The following is an 11,092-nucleotide window of genomic DNA, read 5'->3' as shown; positions in this document are numbered from 1 at the left end:
TCTGTAATGTTTTAAATGCTATTTGTTTAGTATAGAAACACATTTTTACAATAAAAACACAACATTCTCATGCCAGTAACTTTCCATGTGACCTTTGACCTGTTGCGCAAAGAGGATCCATTGAGAGGCTCTCCCCAGCATGGGAAATCAGCCTACCACTGAAGGGACAATCTAATTGGCTACTAGACTTGTCACTAACGTAGCATTAGCTAAAAGAAAAACTGAACGTTCCACAATACTAAGGCATCCACGCGCAATAGCGCATACTGACCACCCAGACAATCTGGTTAAGGTTCTAGGAACCTAACAATTAATGTGGCACTGAACTGGAAGATTTATCACAAGCACAGACCAAACCACAGTTTACTTTGTGATGAGAAAATAAAGATGGCGCCTCAGATGGCTGGATCGATAAAGGTAAGTCCCAGGCATCCAAAATATATGTTCTTATGATCGATTGTGGGTCTGGCTTCATTGCGAATTCAACTTTTGCCTCTGTTTGTCGGACAACTGCTCTGTTTACTACTTGGTAGATGTGTCAGCAGGAGGCTTGTGTGCCCATATAAGGTAGTGAGACCAAGAGTAGAGATGCTATACTCTGCCGGAGATGGAAGATTGCAACTTCTGAAAGAAAATATTTTGTTCTAAAGGGTTCCAAAATGTAAGTACCCCAAATCTGGGGTACTTACGTGAATGTGGTGTTGAATACTACAAAACACAGACTGGTAACGATTTACTGGGGTATCATGGTAGCGCTGGTCTAGGGGGCCTTTACCGAGGGCTTTTCAAGATGGCAATACCTTTATTGAAACGTGGGTTCTCAATAGCAAAACCACATTTGAAAAATGCAGCAAGGAATATAGTTGGCGAGGTTGTCAGCAATGTCATGGCATGCCAAACCAAACTGCAGGATGGACAACGTTGACATAAAGGTTAGGGTGGTACGCTGTAAATACCAGTTCTGCCTTATGGGGGCAGGGGATCTGCATCAATCTGTGAAACTTAGACCCGCTCAAGTAATTCTCTCAACCACTGCCAAGTACCCAGTTGATCGAGTGTGTATGAAGACATTTAGTTTACTGGCGGGGGGTCGCGGTTACAACCAGGAAAACCTATTTTTAGGACCCCTGCTAAAATGTATTGTTGTTGGATTGGTGGACAATGACAGTTTTACAGGAGGTTACACAAAAAATATATTTAATTTCAAACATTATATTTTGGAGTTTATGGCTATGTGTGTAGATGGTCAGCAAATTCCTAGCAAGCCGTTCCAATCAGATTACACAACAGGGTCAGCTGTACGTGAATTTTACCAATTGGCCTGAACCTCAGGAAAACGCAAAGAACCAAGCCTTGGCTTTTGACAGGTCTGACTTCTTACCAGGCTATGCCCTTTATGCATACAACTGCGCACCAGATGAGGAATGCGGTCAGCATCGTTCCCTGATCAAGTCAGGGAATGTACAACTTGAGATGAGGTTCAGACAACCCACACAATAAATTTGGTTGTTTATTACATTTTTGACTCCATTATCGAAGTGTCAAAGTCATGGTTGACTACTATTAGGAAAAAATAACCAAACAGCAAGGAAATGAATACTGCAGAGTACTCATTTCCATGGTGTACTGGCATGTGACCAACTACCTAGTGCAGTGGTTCCCAACTACGGTCCGCAAGTACCCAAACATTACACATTTTCATTGTAGCCCCAACCAAGCACAACTGATTCAACTTGCCAACTAATTTTCAGGCACTCATTGAGTTGAATTGGGTGTGCTTGTCCAGGGCTACAACAAAAATGTGTGCTGTTGGGTGTACTTGAGTACTGGAGTTGGGAACCACTTACCTAGTGGAGCAGAGATGTTGCATTAGTGATGATTATTAATACACATCCGAGCAATCATCATGGGGAGCATTGGCAGGCTCACAGGCATCACAGACGATGGCGTTGGAAGGTTTTATGACATTTTTGGAAACCCCCCCCCAGATTTTATGTATTTTCCCAAGTCAATCACTGCATTTCTGCAAACCTGTGAGAATGTGGAGTACAGTTCAAAACAAGTCCAGGACATGATTTCAACCACTTGTGGACAACATTGTGTGTTCTTTATCTAATGACAAGAGGTCTGAGTAATAAAAATGCTATGTCTTTTTATAATGATGATTTATGAAAAGATTATGTGCTAGTCTCAAAGTTTGTATCTAAGATGTACCAGAGTAAGCGTGATAAGCAATTTTTTTATTGCATACAATATGCTCAATCTTGTGAATAATTTAATTTGTGTCATGGTTGTTGAAGAAATAGATGTGTGAAAGTAAATCATGTGTATGTCTGATTTATTTTTCAAAAATAAAACCAATCATAAAGCCACATCAATGTTCCCAGATAGCACAGAGCTGGCGGGGCACAGGCGGACCAGCGGCAGAGTTTGCGGGCATCGTTTAGTGAGCAGCGTTTTAGACAGTGGTCCGCTGGTAATCCGACGGACTCTCGCTGTTGTTCCAGTCGGTCCACCAGCTGCATATAGACAATATCTTTGACCTACAGGCTTATTTTGGATTTCATAAATTAAATAACTTAATTTGAAAACAAATTTAGAAAATTGGTTAAAAATGACCTTCAAATATAATACAAAGCACATTTGAGTTTATTTTAAAATTAAAAACGTTATAAAGCTCTAAAATATGTATTTAAAGAAAAAAGTCAAAAAAAAAATTAAAAGTGAAAGAAAATGTTTTATTGTTTTATTGTAACTTTTCTATTTTCTGCTCTGGGCTCCCCCTGCCTCTGGGGCTGTCTTCTTCCCCCCTCTTGGTCTGATGCCCCCTTTAGGAATTGGCTCACTTCTTTCTGGAGAGCCTCTTCGGTTGTCTCCCTTGTTGCAGGGTTCTTCCTTACCGCTCCTAAGTGAGAAGATTATAGAAGTTAGCCCTTGGACCGTAGTGTCAAGCGGCTTAGAGTGCAATTTAATGCTGAGAATTTGTTCAATTTAGTCCTACTTTAAAGTTTAGGGCTACTTTTAAAGTTATCAAATTTATCACTCCTACATTTTCAGATCTAGTCTGAGGTTGCAAGTAGCAGGGGGCTGCTGTCCCCCAATTCATATGATTGATTTCACAGAGAGAGATCAGTTTGAACTTACTGTGGATGACTCTCTTCAGGTAGAGGCTGTTGAAGGACACCTTCTGTCCCGACCCTGTCCAGTTCATCCCGATGGCGAGGTTGTTAGTGAAAAGGCCTTTGAAGAGTCCTTTAGGTTCTTGCCTCCTCTTGAGGCTAAGTATGCAACCTGTAGAATAAACAAAAACTGTCAGTTCTGTAATTTGCACAGGAAAGTGCAACTGTTTGTTGGCAGCATGCCAGGTTAACTAAAAACTCAGAATCTTATGTAAAACTAAGAATCTGATGTCTTTGTTACAATTGAAAGTAGTCTGCTGATTAGCTTGCTGAAACTTAATCACACTTAACCAATTGCTATCTCCAAGCTTTTATGATTAATAAGCTGATGATAAAGCTATTGCCAGTCTCCCCATCATGTCTTCAAAGGGCCTCTTCAAAGTGAGGGATGTGCAGATTTTACACACTGCATTAGGTATAAGGGTATCTAAAATAAAACAGATTTATCCATTAATTCCAGATTTTGTCCAAGCCCTCTCTCAATGTCCTCCAGCATGCTTCTATCCTCCAGAGGAAGGATGACGTCTGGTGGAAAGGACATGTCCACGTTGGTTCCAGCTGTCAGGCTCTGCAATATGGCTGTGTTTAATGAAACCTGCTGTTTCACATCCCTCAATTCTTCGGCCAACTCCCTCAGATGCTGCAGTATTAATCTGTAGAAGTCTAAAAATACAACAAAGATAAACACTTTATGCTGTCATACATGACCTCTGATGATAGGTCATTTCCAATTAAGCTGCATCTTAATACAATTCATATCAACTTTTGACACCAATGATTCTGTTAATGATGTATTGATGAATCTGTATTTACTTTCAGGATGCTGAAAAGCAGGCCCCAATGATGAGCATCCATAGCCTGCTTAAAATCATAACAAACATCACATTTCCATAAGAATACAGTGATTTTTGGTGCGAGGACAATTAAAGATGATTGCAAGAATGACGTTACAGTCTTGATCTAGGCATTTTAGTGCATTAATAGTCTGGCAGTAAGACTGAATTTGTACAATTTGGCCTATTTGGTCCTTTATAAAAATTATTATTGTTTTGAAGAGAGCAACTTTGACTAGTATTTAGCACTGTCTGTGGGGAACCTAAATCCTCCTTGTTATTTTATATTATTATAGAGAGACATGCATAAGATTTCATATTTATATATCTTTGATGCTGAATGCTAGATACAAAAGACAACACAGTTACCTCCAGATTGGTGACCTGAAGTGGTCATGGGGGTTGAAGGGGCATGGAACTGGACTGAATCGGTTTCAATGAAAGAAAAAGGGTTTACTATGTGTTGGAGGAGGAAACCATTGCCATTTTGACTAGAATTTTAACTGTACTTGCCCTGAGATGTCGGGTCTGTGGGGAACCTATATCCTCCTTGTCCTTTTATATTATTATAGAGAGACATGCATTAGATTTCATATTTATATATCTTTGATGCTGAATACTGGATACACAAGACAGCACAGTTAACTGATTGGTGACCTGAAGTGGTCATGGGGGTTGGAGAGGCATGGAACTGGACTGAATCAATGAAAGAAAAAGGTTTAGATTCTCTTTCCATTTGAGGTGACAGATGACCAGGCATTCTTGTGGGTGTGAGTTCAGATTGTGTTTTTTAAGTAATACACAAAAAATCTTTTTTGGGAGGCCATCAAATCTTGGTGCTTTCGGTGCACTGGGAAACCGCCCAACCTCTTCTTCCTCGTCATCGCTGTTATCCAAGTGATATTTAAAATTCTTCCTATGAATAATATTGGAATAAAATTATTATAGGACAAACAATTGATCACCAGAAAGAGCCAGGGTAAAATGTTTCAATATTTATTTTCTCATGGAAGAGAAAAAAGATATTGTACATGCTTCAACATTTTTAATGATTTTATCCAATATGTATTAGAAAAACCCATATAAGCATGAACAAAGGATCTCTCTCTTCCCACACTCTTTCCCTCTCTCTCTCTCCCCCTCTCTCTTTCCCTCGCCCCCCTCTCTCGCTTTTGTATAGCTATCTAAAACCAATAAATAATATGTACATTGTAAGAATATTATGTTTTTATAATGTGATTATATGAAGAAGAATAGCTGTATTCATCTATTCTTTTCTTTATGATGATGGGATGGTTAGTCCAGGTACATAGGTTGGGTGTCTCCTGATTTATTGATGCCTTTCTAATTCTATCTGTGTTTGGATAGGGAGGCCAGTAGCAGGTTTTGCCTGTGCACCAGGTCTGGGGGACAACAGCGGTGAAGTTGCTTTCCTCTGGGAACTCAACAACAAAATACATATTTGACCTGCAAAAAAAATAAACAATTTATTCCCTATAGAATTAAGTAAAGCTTTTCAAAATGGTTATATTTTATTATCATGCTATTTATTACCAACACATACTATTAAGTAGCTAGCAATTTTATTTTGTCACAGTGGCATGTCCAATAAAAATTGGGAGAGTGTAGTTGCCGTTGACTTTTATTTAGGGCTGGAAAATGATGGAGATGGTTTGCAGAGCAGGACTGGTGGCTGGATGCAAAGGGTTGTTGGGGAAAACTTGGGAGATTGTGGCTGTGCGGGAGGAACTTGGGTAGGGGCACTTTGATGGTTCGGGTTGCTAGATGGGGCCTGCCTGCCCTGGTGTGTAGTGTGGATGACCATACTAAATCATTCTCCAGCCAACCAGAAAAAAAAGGCAGGGATAAAGGACGGCACCGAGAAATACAGAAGTCTACGGATGAAGCAGTGGCATGGCAGAATAGCCATCTTTGTATGGAAGGAGAACATATTTCCGTTGGACATTGGTGACTGGGGTATACTGTACATCATCCCTCAAACCGGACGGGTGGAAAATGTCCATGTTTGATGATAACAAGGGGTAGGAGTAAATATCTGCCTTGTTCCTAAATGTTTTGTAAGCTATAAAAGCATGGCCGTGGTTATCCATTAGGATGTTCAGCACATGGACCACCTCCATATTCTTCAGTTGCACGTTATCATTTCCATTTAAAAGTTGCACTGAGAAATGGCAGAAGTTCATTTTCTTGTACTGCTTTACTCTGGATGCTGTTGCTGGAACATGGCCATCACTGTGTGCAATTTTACATGAAAACTTCTCGTCCTTGGTGGCCTGTATTGCTCTGCGTTCATTCTCAGAAAGGCGGCGCATCACCTGCTCTAGAGGCTGGTTAGGTTTGCGGACCATCTTCTTCAGTTGTCCTAGAAAGTTCTCAAATAGGAAGCACGAGATGTTATCCAGAACACCATATATTCGAGCATCATCACAGAGGTGGAGTAGGCCATGCATGTTATACGTAATGTACTCTCTGCCGTACAATTGCCTGAAGTGGTCCACAAATAAAACTAGCAGGCTATGAGCGTAGTCTATATGATGTCTACAGAGAGATACACTCAGAAGGATGGTCATAGAAGCAGATAGGAGCATGAAGTTTTGATATATCTCCATGGGGATGCAACCTTTCAAAACAAACTGGCCCTGTGTAAAGTAAGAATGACCTAAATTCTGTTGCCTTCCACCTTTCATACTCGGAAAGGGGTCTGGGTTTCCGGTTGAACTCGGATGGCATTTGAGGTGCATACTTTGTTAGCTCTGAAGATATTTCCCTCACAGCTGCTGGTCCTATTCTGGTTCTGAGAGGTCTCTTCACCCAGAAATACACTAACTTCTTAGAGACACCCAAACACACAGGTCAGAAGCCGGGAGAGCCAGCTGAGGGTCAGAAGCCGGGAGAGCCAGCGGAGGGTCAGGAGCCGGGAGAGCCGGTGGAGGGGCAGGATATGGGAGAGCCGGCGGAGGGGCAGGAGCCGGCAAAGGAGCAGGAGACAGGAGAGCCAGCAGAGGGTCAGGAGTAGGGACAAGAGCCGGCCGAAGGGCCAGGAGCTGGCGGAGCGGCCGGGACAGGCTGGGGAGGCGGAGCGGCCAGGACAGGCCGGGGAGGCGGAGCGGCCAGGACAGGCCGGGGAGGCGGAGCGGCCGGGACCGGAGAGGGCGGCGCGGGACAAGGCGGCGGCTGCAGGGCAGGAGAGGGCGCCGCGGGACGAGGCTCCAGGGCAGCAGGGGGCGCTGGCTGCAACTCCAGGGCAGCAGGGGGCGCTGGGAACACCCGGCACCTTGGAGCTGACACCAGACGTAGGCCGACTGCGGAGCATCAGCTGGGGGAGCAGGGTGCCGCGGAGTAGGCCGCGGGGCAGCAGCAGGCTGCAAAGCAGGAAGTGGAGCACGCCGAATGGCCAGGGGACTTCTCGTCCCGTCCATCCCATGGCAGGTAGGAGGCTCGGGCTGCCGCCTCCTCCTACGGCCTCCTCTCCTACGTCCCGTCCTCTCCGCTTCCTGCATCTCCTGTAGGAGCCCCTTAAACACATCCTCCTCCTGTGGTGTGAGGGGCTTGACCTCTCCCCATTGGTCTACGCCCCATAGCATCCCCCCAAAAAGTTATTGGGGCGACCTCCAGCTTTGCTCCCCCAGGGGGTCTTCCTCCACTCTCCCATACAGCACCTCCTCATCATCCGAGGAGAGGGAGTCAGACCCCCAATCAAGGAGTTATCCCTGTGACAATGGCTGGTTTTCCTTGCACGCCTGCGGGTTCCTTTTTGGTCGATCATTCTGTAACGGTGGGGCGGTAGTGGAGGAACCAGGCGCAGCCGAATATACTCCAGGTAGTTGTGTTTAATGAAAAACAAACACAGAGCACACAAATCAAAGTTAAGGAAAAACAAAAGGGACTGAATCTGTGAACAGCAAAACGGAAACACTCACCAGTTACATGAAGCACACTGACCGAAAACAACAAATGTGGGGAGCAGAGGGGAAACATTTAAACACATACTAACGAGATGATTGGGACCTGGTGTGAATAGTTGTGACACGAAGACAAGTCCGGGATGTGTTTGTGGAGTGATGGGAACTGGTGGTGTACGGGACGGTGGCACTGATGCTCACTGCACCGTGACACAAACAACGTTCTTGGATCTTTTGGTAGTTCAGGGAGTATTCTGGGGACAAAATTTAGAAGTTCAGCCAATGTTGAGTGTGGGACTCGTTTTTTAACTGCCCAGTTAGAGAGAAGCACTTTAAAATGTTCCTTTTCTACACAGTCCTCCGAGCTGTCCCATGGTTCTTCCCCACTGCATTTTTCTAATTCCACCTCAGTATCATCTGCCACTTTATCAAAATCTGATTCATCTTGAGGGGAAGTCTCTGCCAGTTCAGCAAAATTGTACAAGGTATGAAAAACTTCTTCCCTCTCTTCCTCCCTCTCCACAGGTCCTGACACTATTTTCTTTAAATCCTGATCCACCCCTTGCTGAATTCTCCGACGTTTACTCCAATAACTAGACATCTCATTACAAAATAAAAAACAGAAAGACAAGGTATTACCTGGTGATTTTATTCCAGCCACAGCAAGATAGGTCCAGTATGGGAGAAGATTGACCAGTTTAATGTCCCATATGGGATAAGACAGAAGAAGTATTATTAGTATAGGCAGAAGTGGGACATATAAAAAAAAAATAAGGCTTCACCATATTGGCGAATTGCATTAGGATTTATAACTTATTAATTTATGGTGAACTGTACTATTAAACAAAAACGGACTCAGATTATACCGCACCAAGTCAAAGATAGGGAAACATCCAGTGCTTCATTTGTGCCAGATCCAGATCCGGGACCTCGTGATCCAGATCCGGAACATGGTGACTTTTATCCTGTACCTATTGGGACATGTAGCTACATCATTTGACAGATAAGGATTTCTGTCCGAATAAGTATAAAACATAAGAGTTTGACCAAAAAAGTGGTAAAAAATATATGCACAATTGAACTAAAGTTGGATGCTAACTGCCGCTAAACACCAATGAAGATAAAAGAATAAAAATACAAACATGCAGCTGAATTTGTCTGGTGCTTCTCCTTTGTCTCGCTCTGAAGGAATCAGCTTGTTTCCTCATACTAAAAGGTGAGTTTTCCAAGATTATGATTTGGCCAAAAAAATTTTATTATTATCTTGTGGCTAACACAAACTGACCTTTGTCATAGTGCTGAAGTTAGCCACATTGATACGTTAGCTCTTTGACGTTAGTTATCACTATGTGCTATAACCCATAGACATAATAAAGAGTAGATGCTGCATCGAACGCTACTGCCTACTGGCGCTGACGAGCTGTCGGGCCGCCATCTTGGACCGGTTAGCCGCTCCACTCAGTGTAATCTGTTTTGGCAGGTGATCGAATATTCTGATATATGATATAAAGTGACCAGACGTCCGAGATCAAAACGGGGAACATAATCCCCAAAAATGGAGAAAAACAGGGACATTTCCAGTTTGACTATAATTCTGATTGAAACACCTAATGTGTAAATAGTGGCAGTAAAGTCAGATATATAATTTTTATAATATATATATATATATATATATATATATATATATATATATATGTATATGATACAGTCTGTACCACTTGTGTAAAATTAGCTGGCCAATGTTATACCATTAATATTTGTTTTATTTTTACAATAGCATTCTTGTGTCAGTTGTAATCTAAGTCAGTGTTATGGAATATGACTTATCAAGTCTCAGTTCATAGCTGGGTGAACACCGGCTGGTGCAGTAAACATAGCCTAGCTAGCTGGCTACAATTTCAGGACAGTAATATCAAAGATCCTTGCTCCTTCTCAACTCTCTGGTAATATTCTAGTCACAAAATACAACCAATAGTACTGTAATGTTTAATCTTACTTGTGAAAACAAATCCCCCGAGCCCTGCTTTCGATGGTCCGCCGATTTGAGCAGGAATATGCGGCACAGTGCTCTGGCATCGTTGCTTCTGCTGCTACGCAACTAGGAATATGACCGGTCCAAGATGGCGGCCGTATTTCTCGTGCCAAGCAGCCAATGCGGCGTCTAATCTTTATTATGTCTATGCTATAACCTACTAGCTAGCCAGTTATCAACGGTTTCAAACCCTTAAGAAGTCAAGACTCGACTCTACGTTAAGTTTTTTTTGTTTTTAACACTGAATGTAATTTTTTTGGACAGAATCCAGTAATTATTTGTACCTTAGAATACTTACATGTTGTAAATGGGAGTAAAAACTGGAAATAAATACAGAATTTGGCAAAAAAGCTGACAAAAGCAGGTACTGTGGTAGCTAGCAATGCGACTGACTATCAACACTAAAATATACAAAATCTATATAAACCATTAAATAATTAGCTATATACAGCTATTTACAAAATTATTAGTTGATTTCAATTATTTTACTTAATAAATATCTCTATATACTAGTTACACTCATTCTGAAGATGCTTCGACAGTTTCCAATGGTAAAAGGCTCACTGAACAAATGTTTTTTATCTGTTGGAGATTGTGCTCAAGCAAACACTATAAATGCTTGATAAACTATACTGTGCTCGAAACACTATGCTGATCTCTCAAATGAACAATTAATTCAGCCCCTGATTGCAATACAGATTTATTTTATTCATCTAGACATGGCTAGATAGATTGTTTCAAGCTACTGGAAGTACAGTTGTTGTTGTTGGCGTTGTGGTAACTGTTATTCACCTTGTGTCAAACAGATGACTACATCTAGCTTTGGTATTTACCGCCCAGAGATCTGCTGTCCTGCTGGTCTCATCTTCGCTGAGGAATGAATCAGTGACTCAAATTGTCCAAATCTTTTCAAAGAACTGTATTGAATGTCAGTTAAACTGTTGCGTGCAAAAGCCAGTCAAGCTCCCCTTCACATCAGTTCACGTTAGTGACACTATTTTGGAGCAACATATGCTGCCATCCATACTATCTTTTCCAGGGTAGGTCATGCTAATTTCAGCAAGATAATGCCAAACCACAAGCAGTATTTGATTTCATCTCGACATGGTATTTTATGTTTAATAA

The 11,092-nt window shown here is 42.1% G+C and overlaps 2 long non-coding RNA genes across 2 annotated transcripts; both read right to left on the bottom strand.

Annotated features, from left to right (window-relative positions):
- Window positions 1-3,488: 3,488 nt before the first annotated feature.
- On the bottom strand, window positions 3,489-4,428 carry LOC117594377. Its single transcript, XR_004575650.1, has 3 exons — window positions 4,382-4,428; window positions 3,993-4,040; window positions 3,489-3,842 (listed from the first exon to the last, which is right to left on the bottom strand). It is a non-coding gene; the product is annotated as an uncharacterized LOC117594377 (long non-coding RNA).
- A 3,160-nt stretch (window positions 4,429-7,588) lies between these two features.
- LOC117594432 lies at window positions 7,589-9,220 on the bottom strand. Its single transcript, XR_004575723.1, has 3 exons — window positions 9,078-9,220; window positions 8,807-8,906; window positions 7,589-8,189 (listed from the first exon to the last, which is right to left on the bottom strand). It is a non-coding gene; the product is annotated as an uncharacterized LOC117594432 (long non-coding RNA).
- Between the last annotated feature and the right edge of the window lie 1,872 nt (window positions 9,221-11,092).

The sequence above is a fragment of the Esox lucius genome, chromosome 4 (assembly GCF_011004845.1).
Source record: "Esox lucius isolate fEsoLuc1 chromosome 4, fEsoLuc1.pri, whole genome shotgun sequence".
NCBI classification, from domain to species: Eukaryota; Metazoa; Chordata; class Actinopteri; order Esociformes; family Esocidae; genus Esox; species Esox lucius.
The sequence above is the reverse complement of the archived record's forward strand: the minus strand, read 5'-3'. Positions and strand labels throughout refer to the sequence as shown.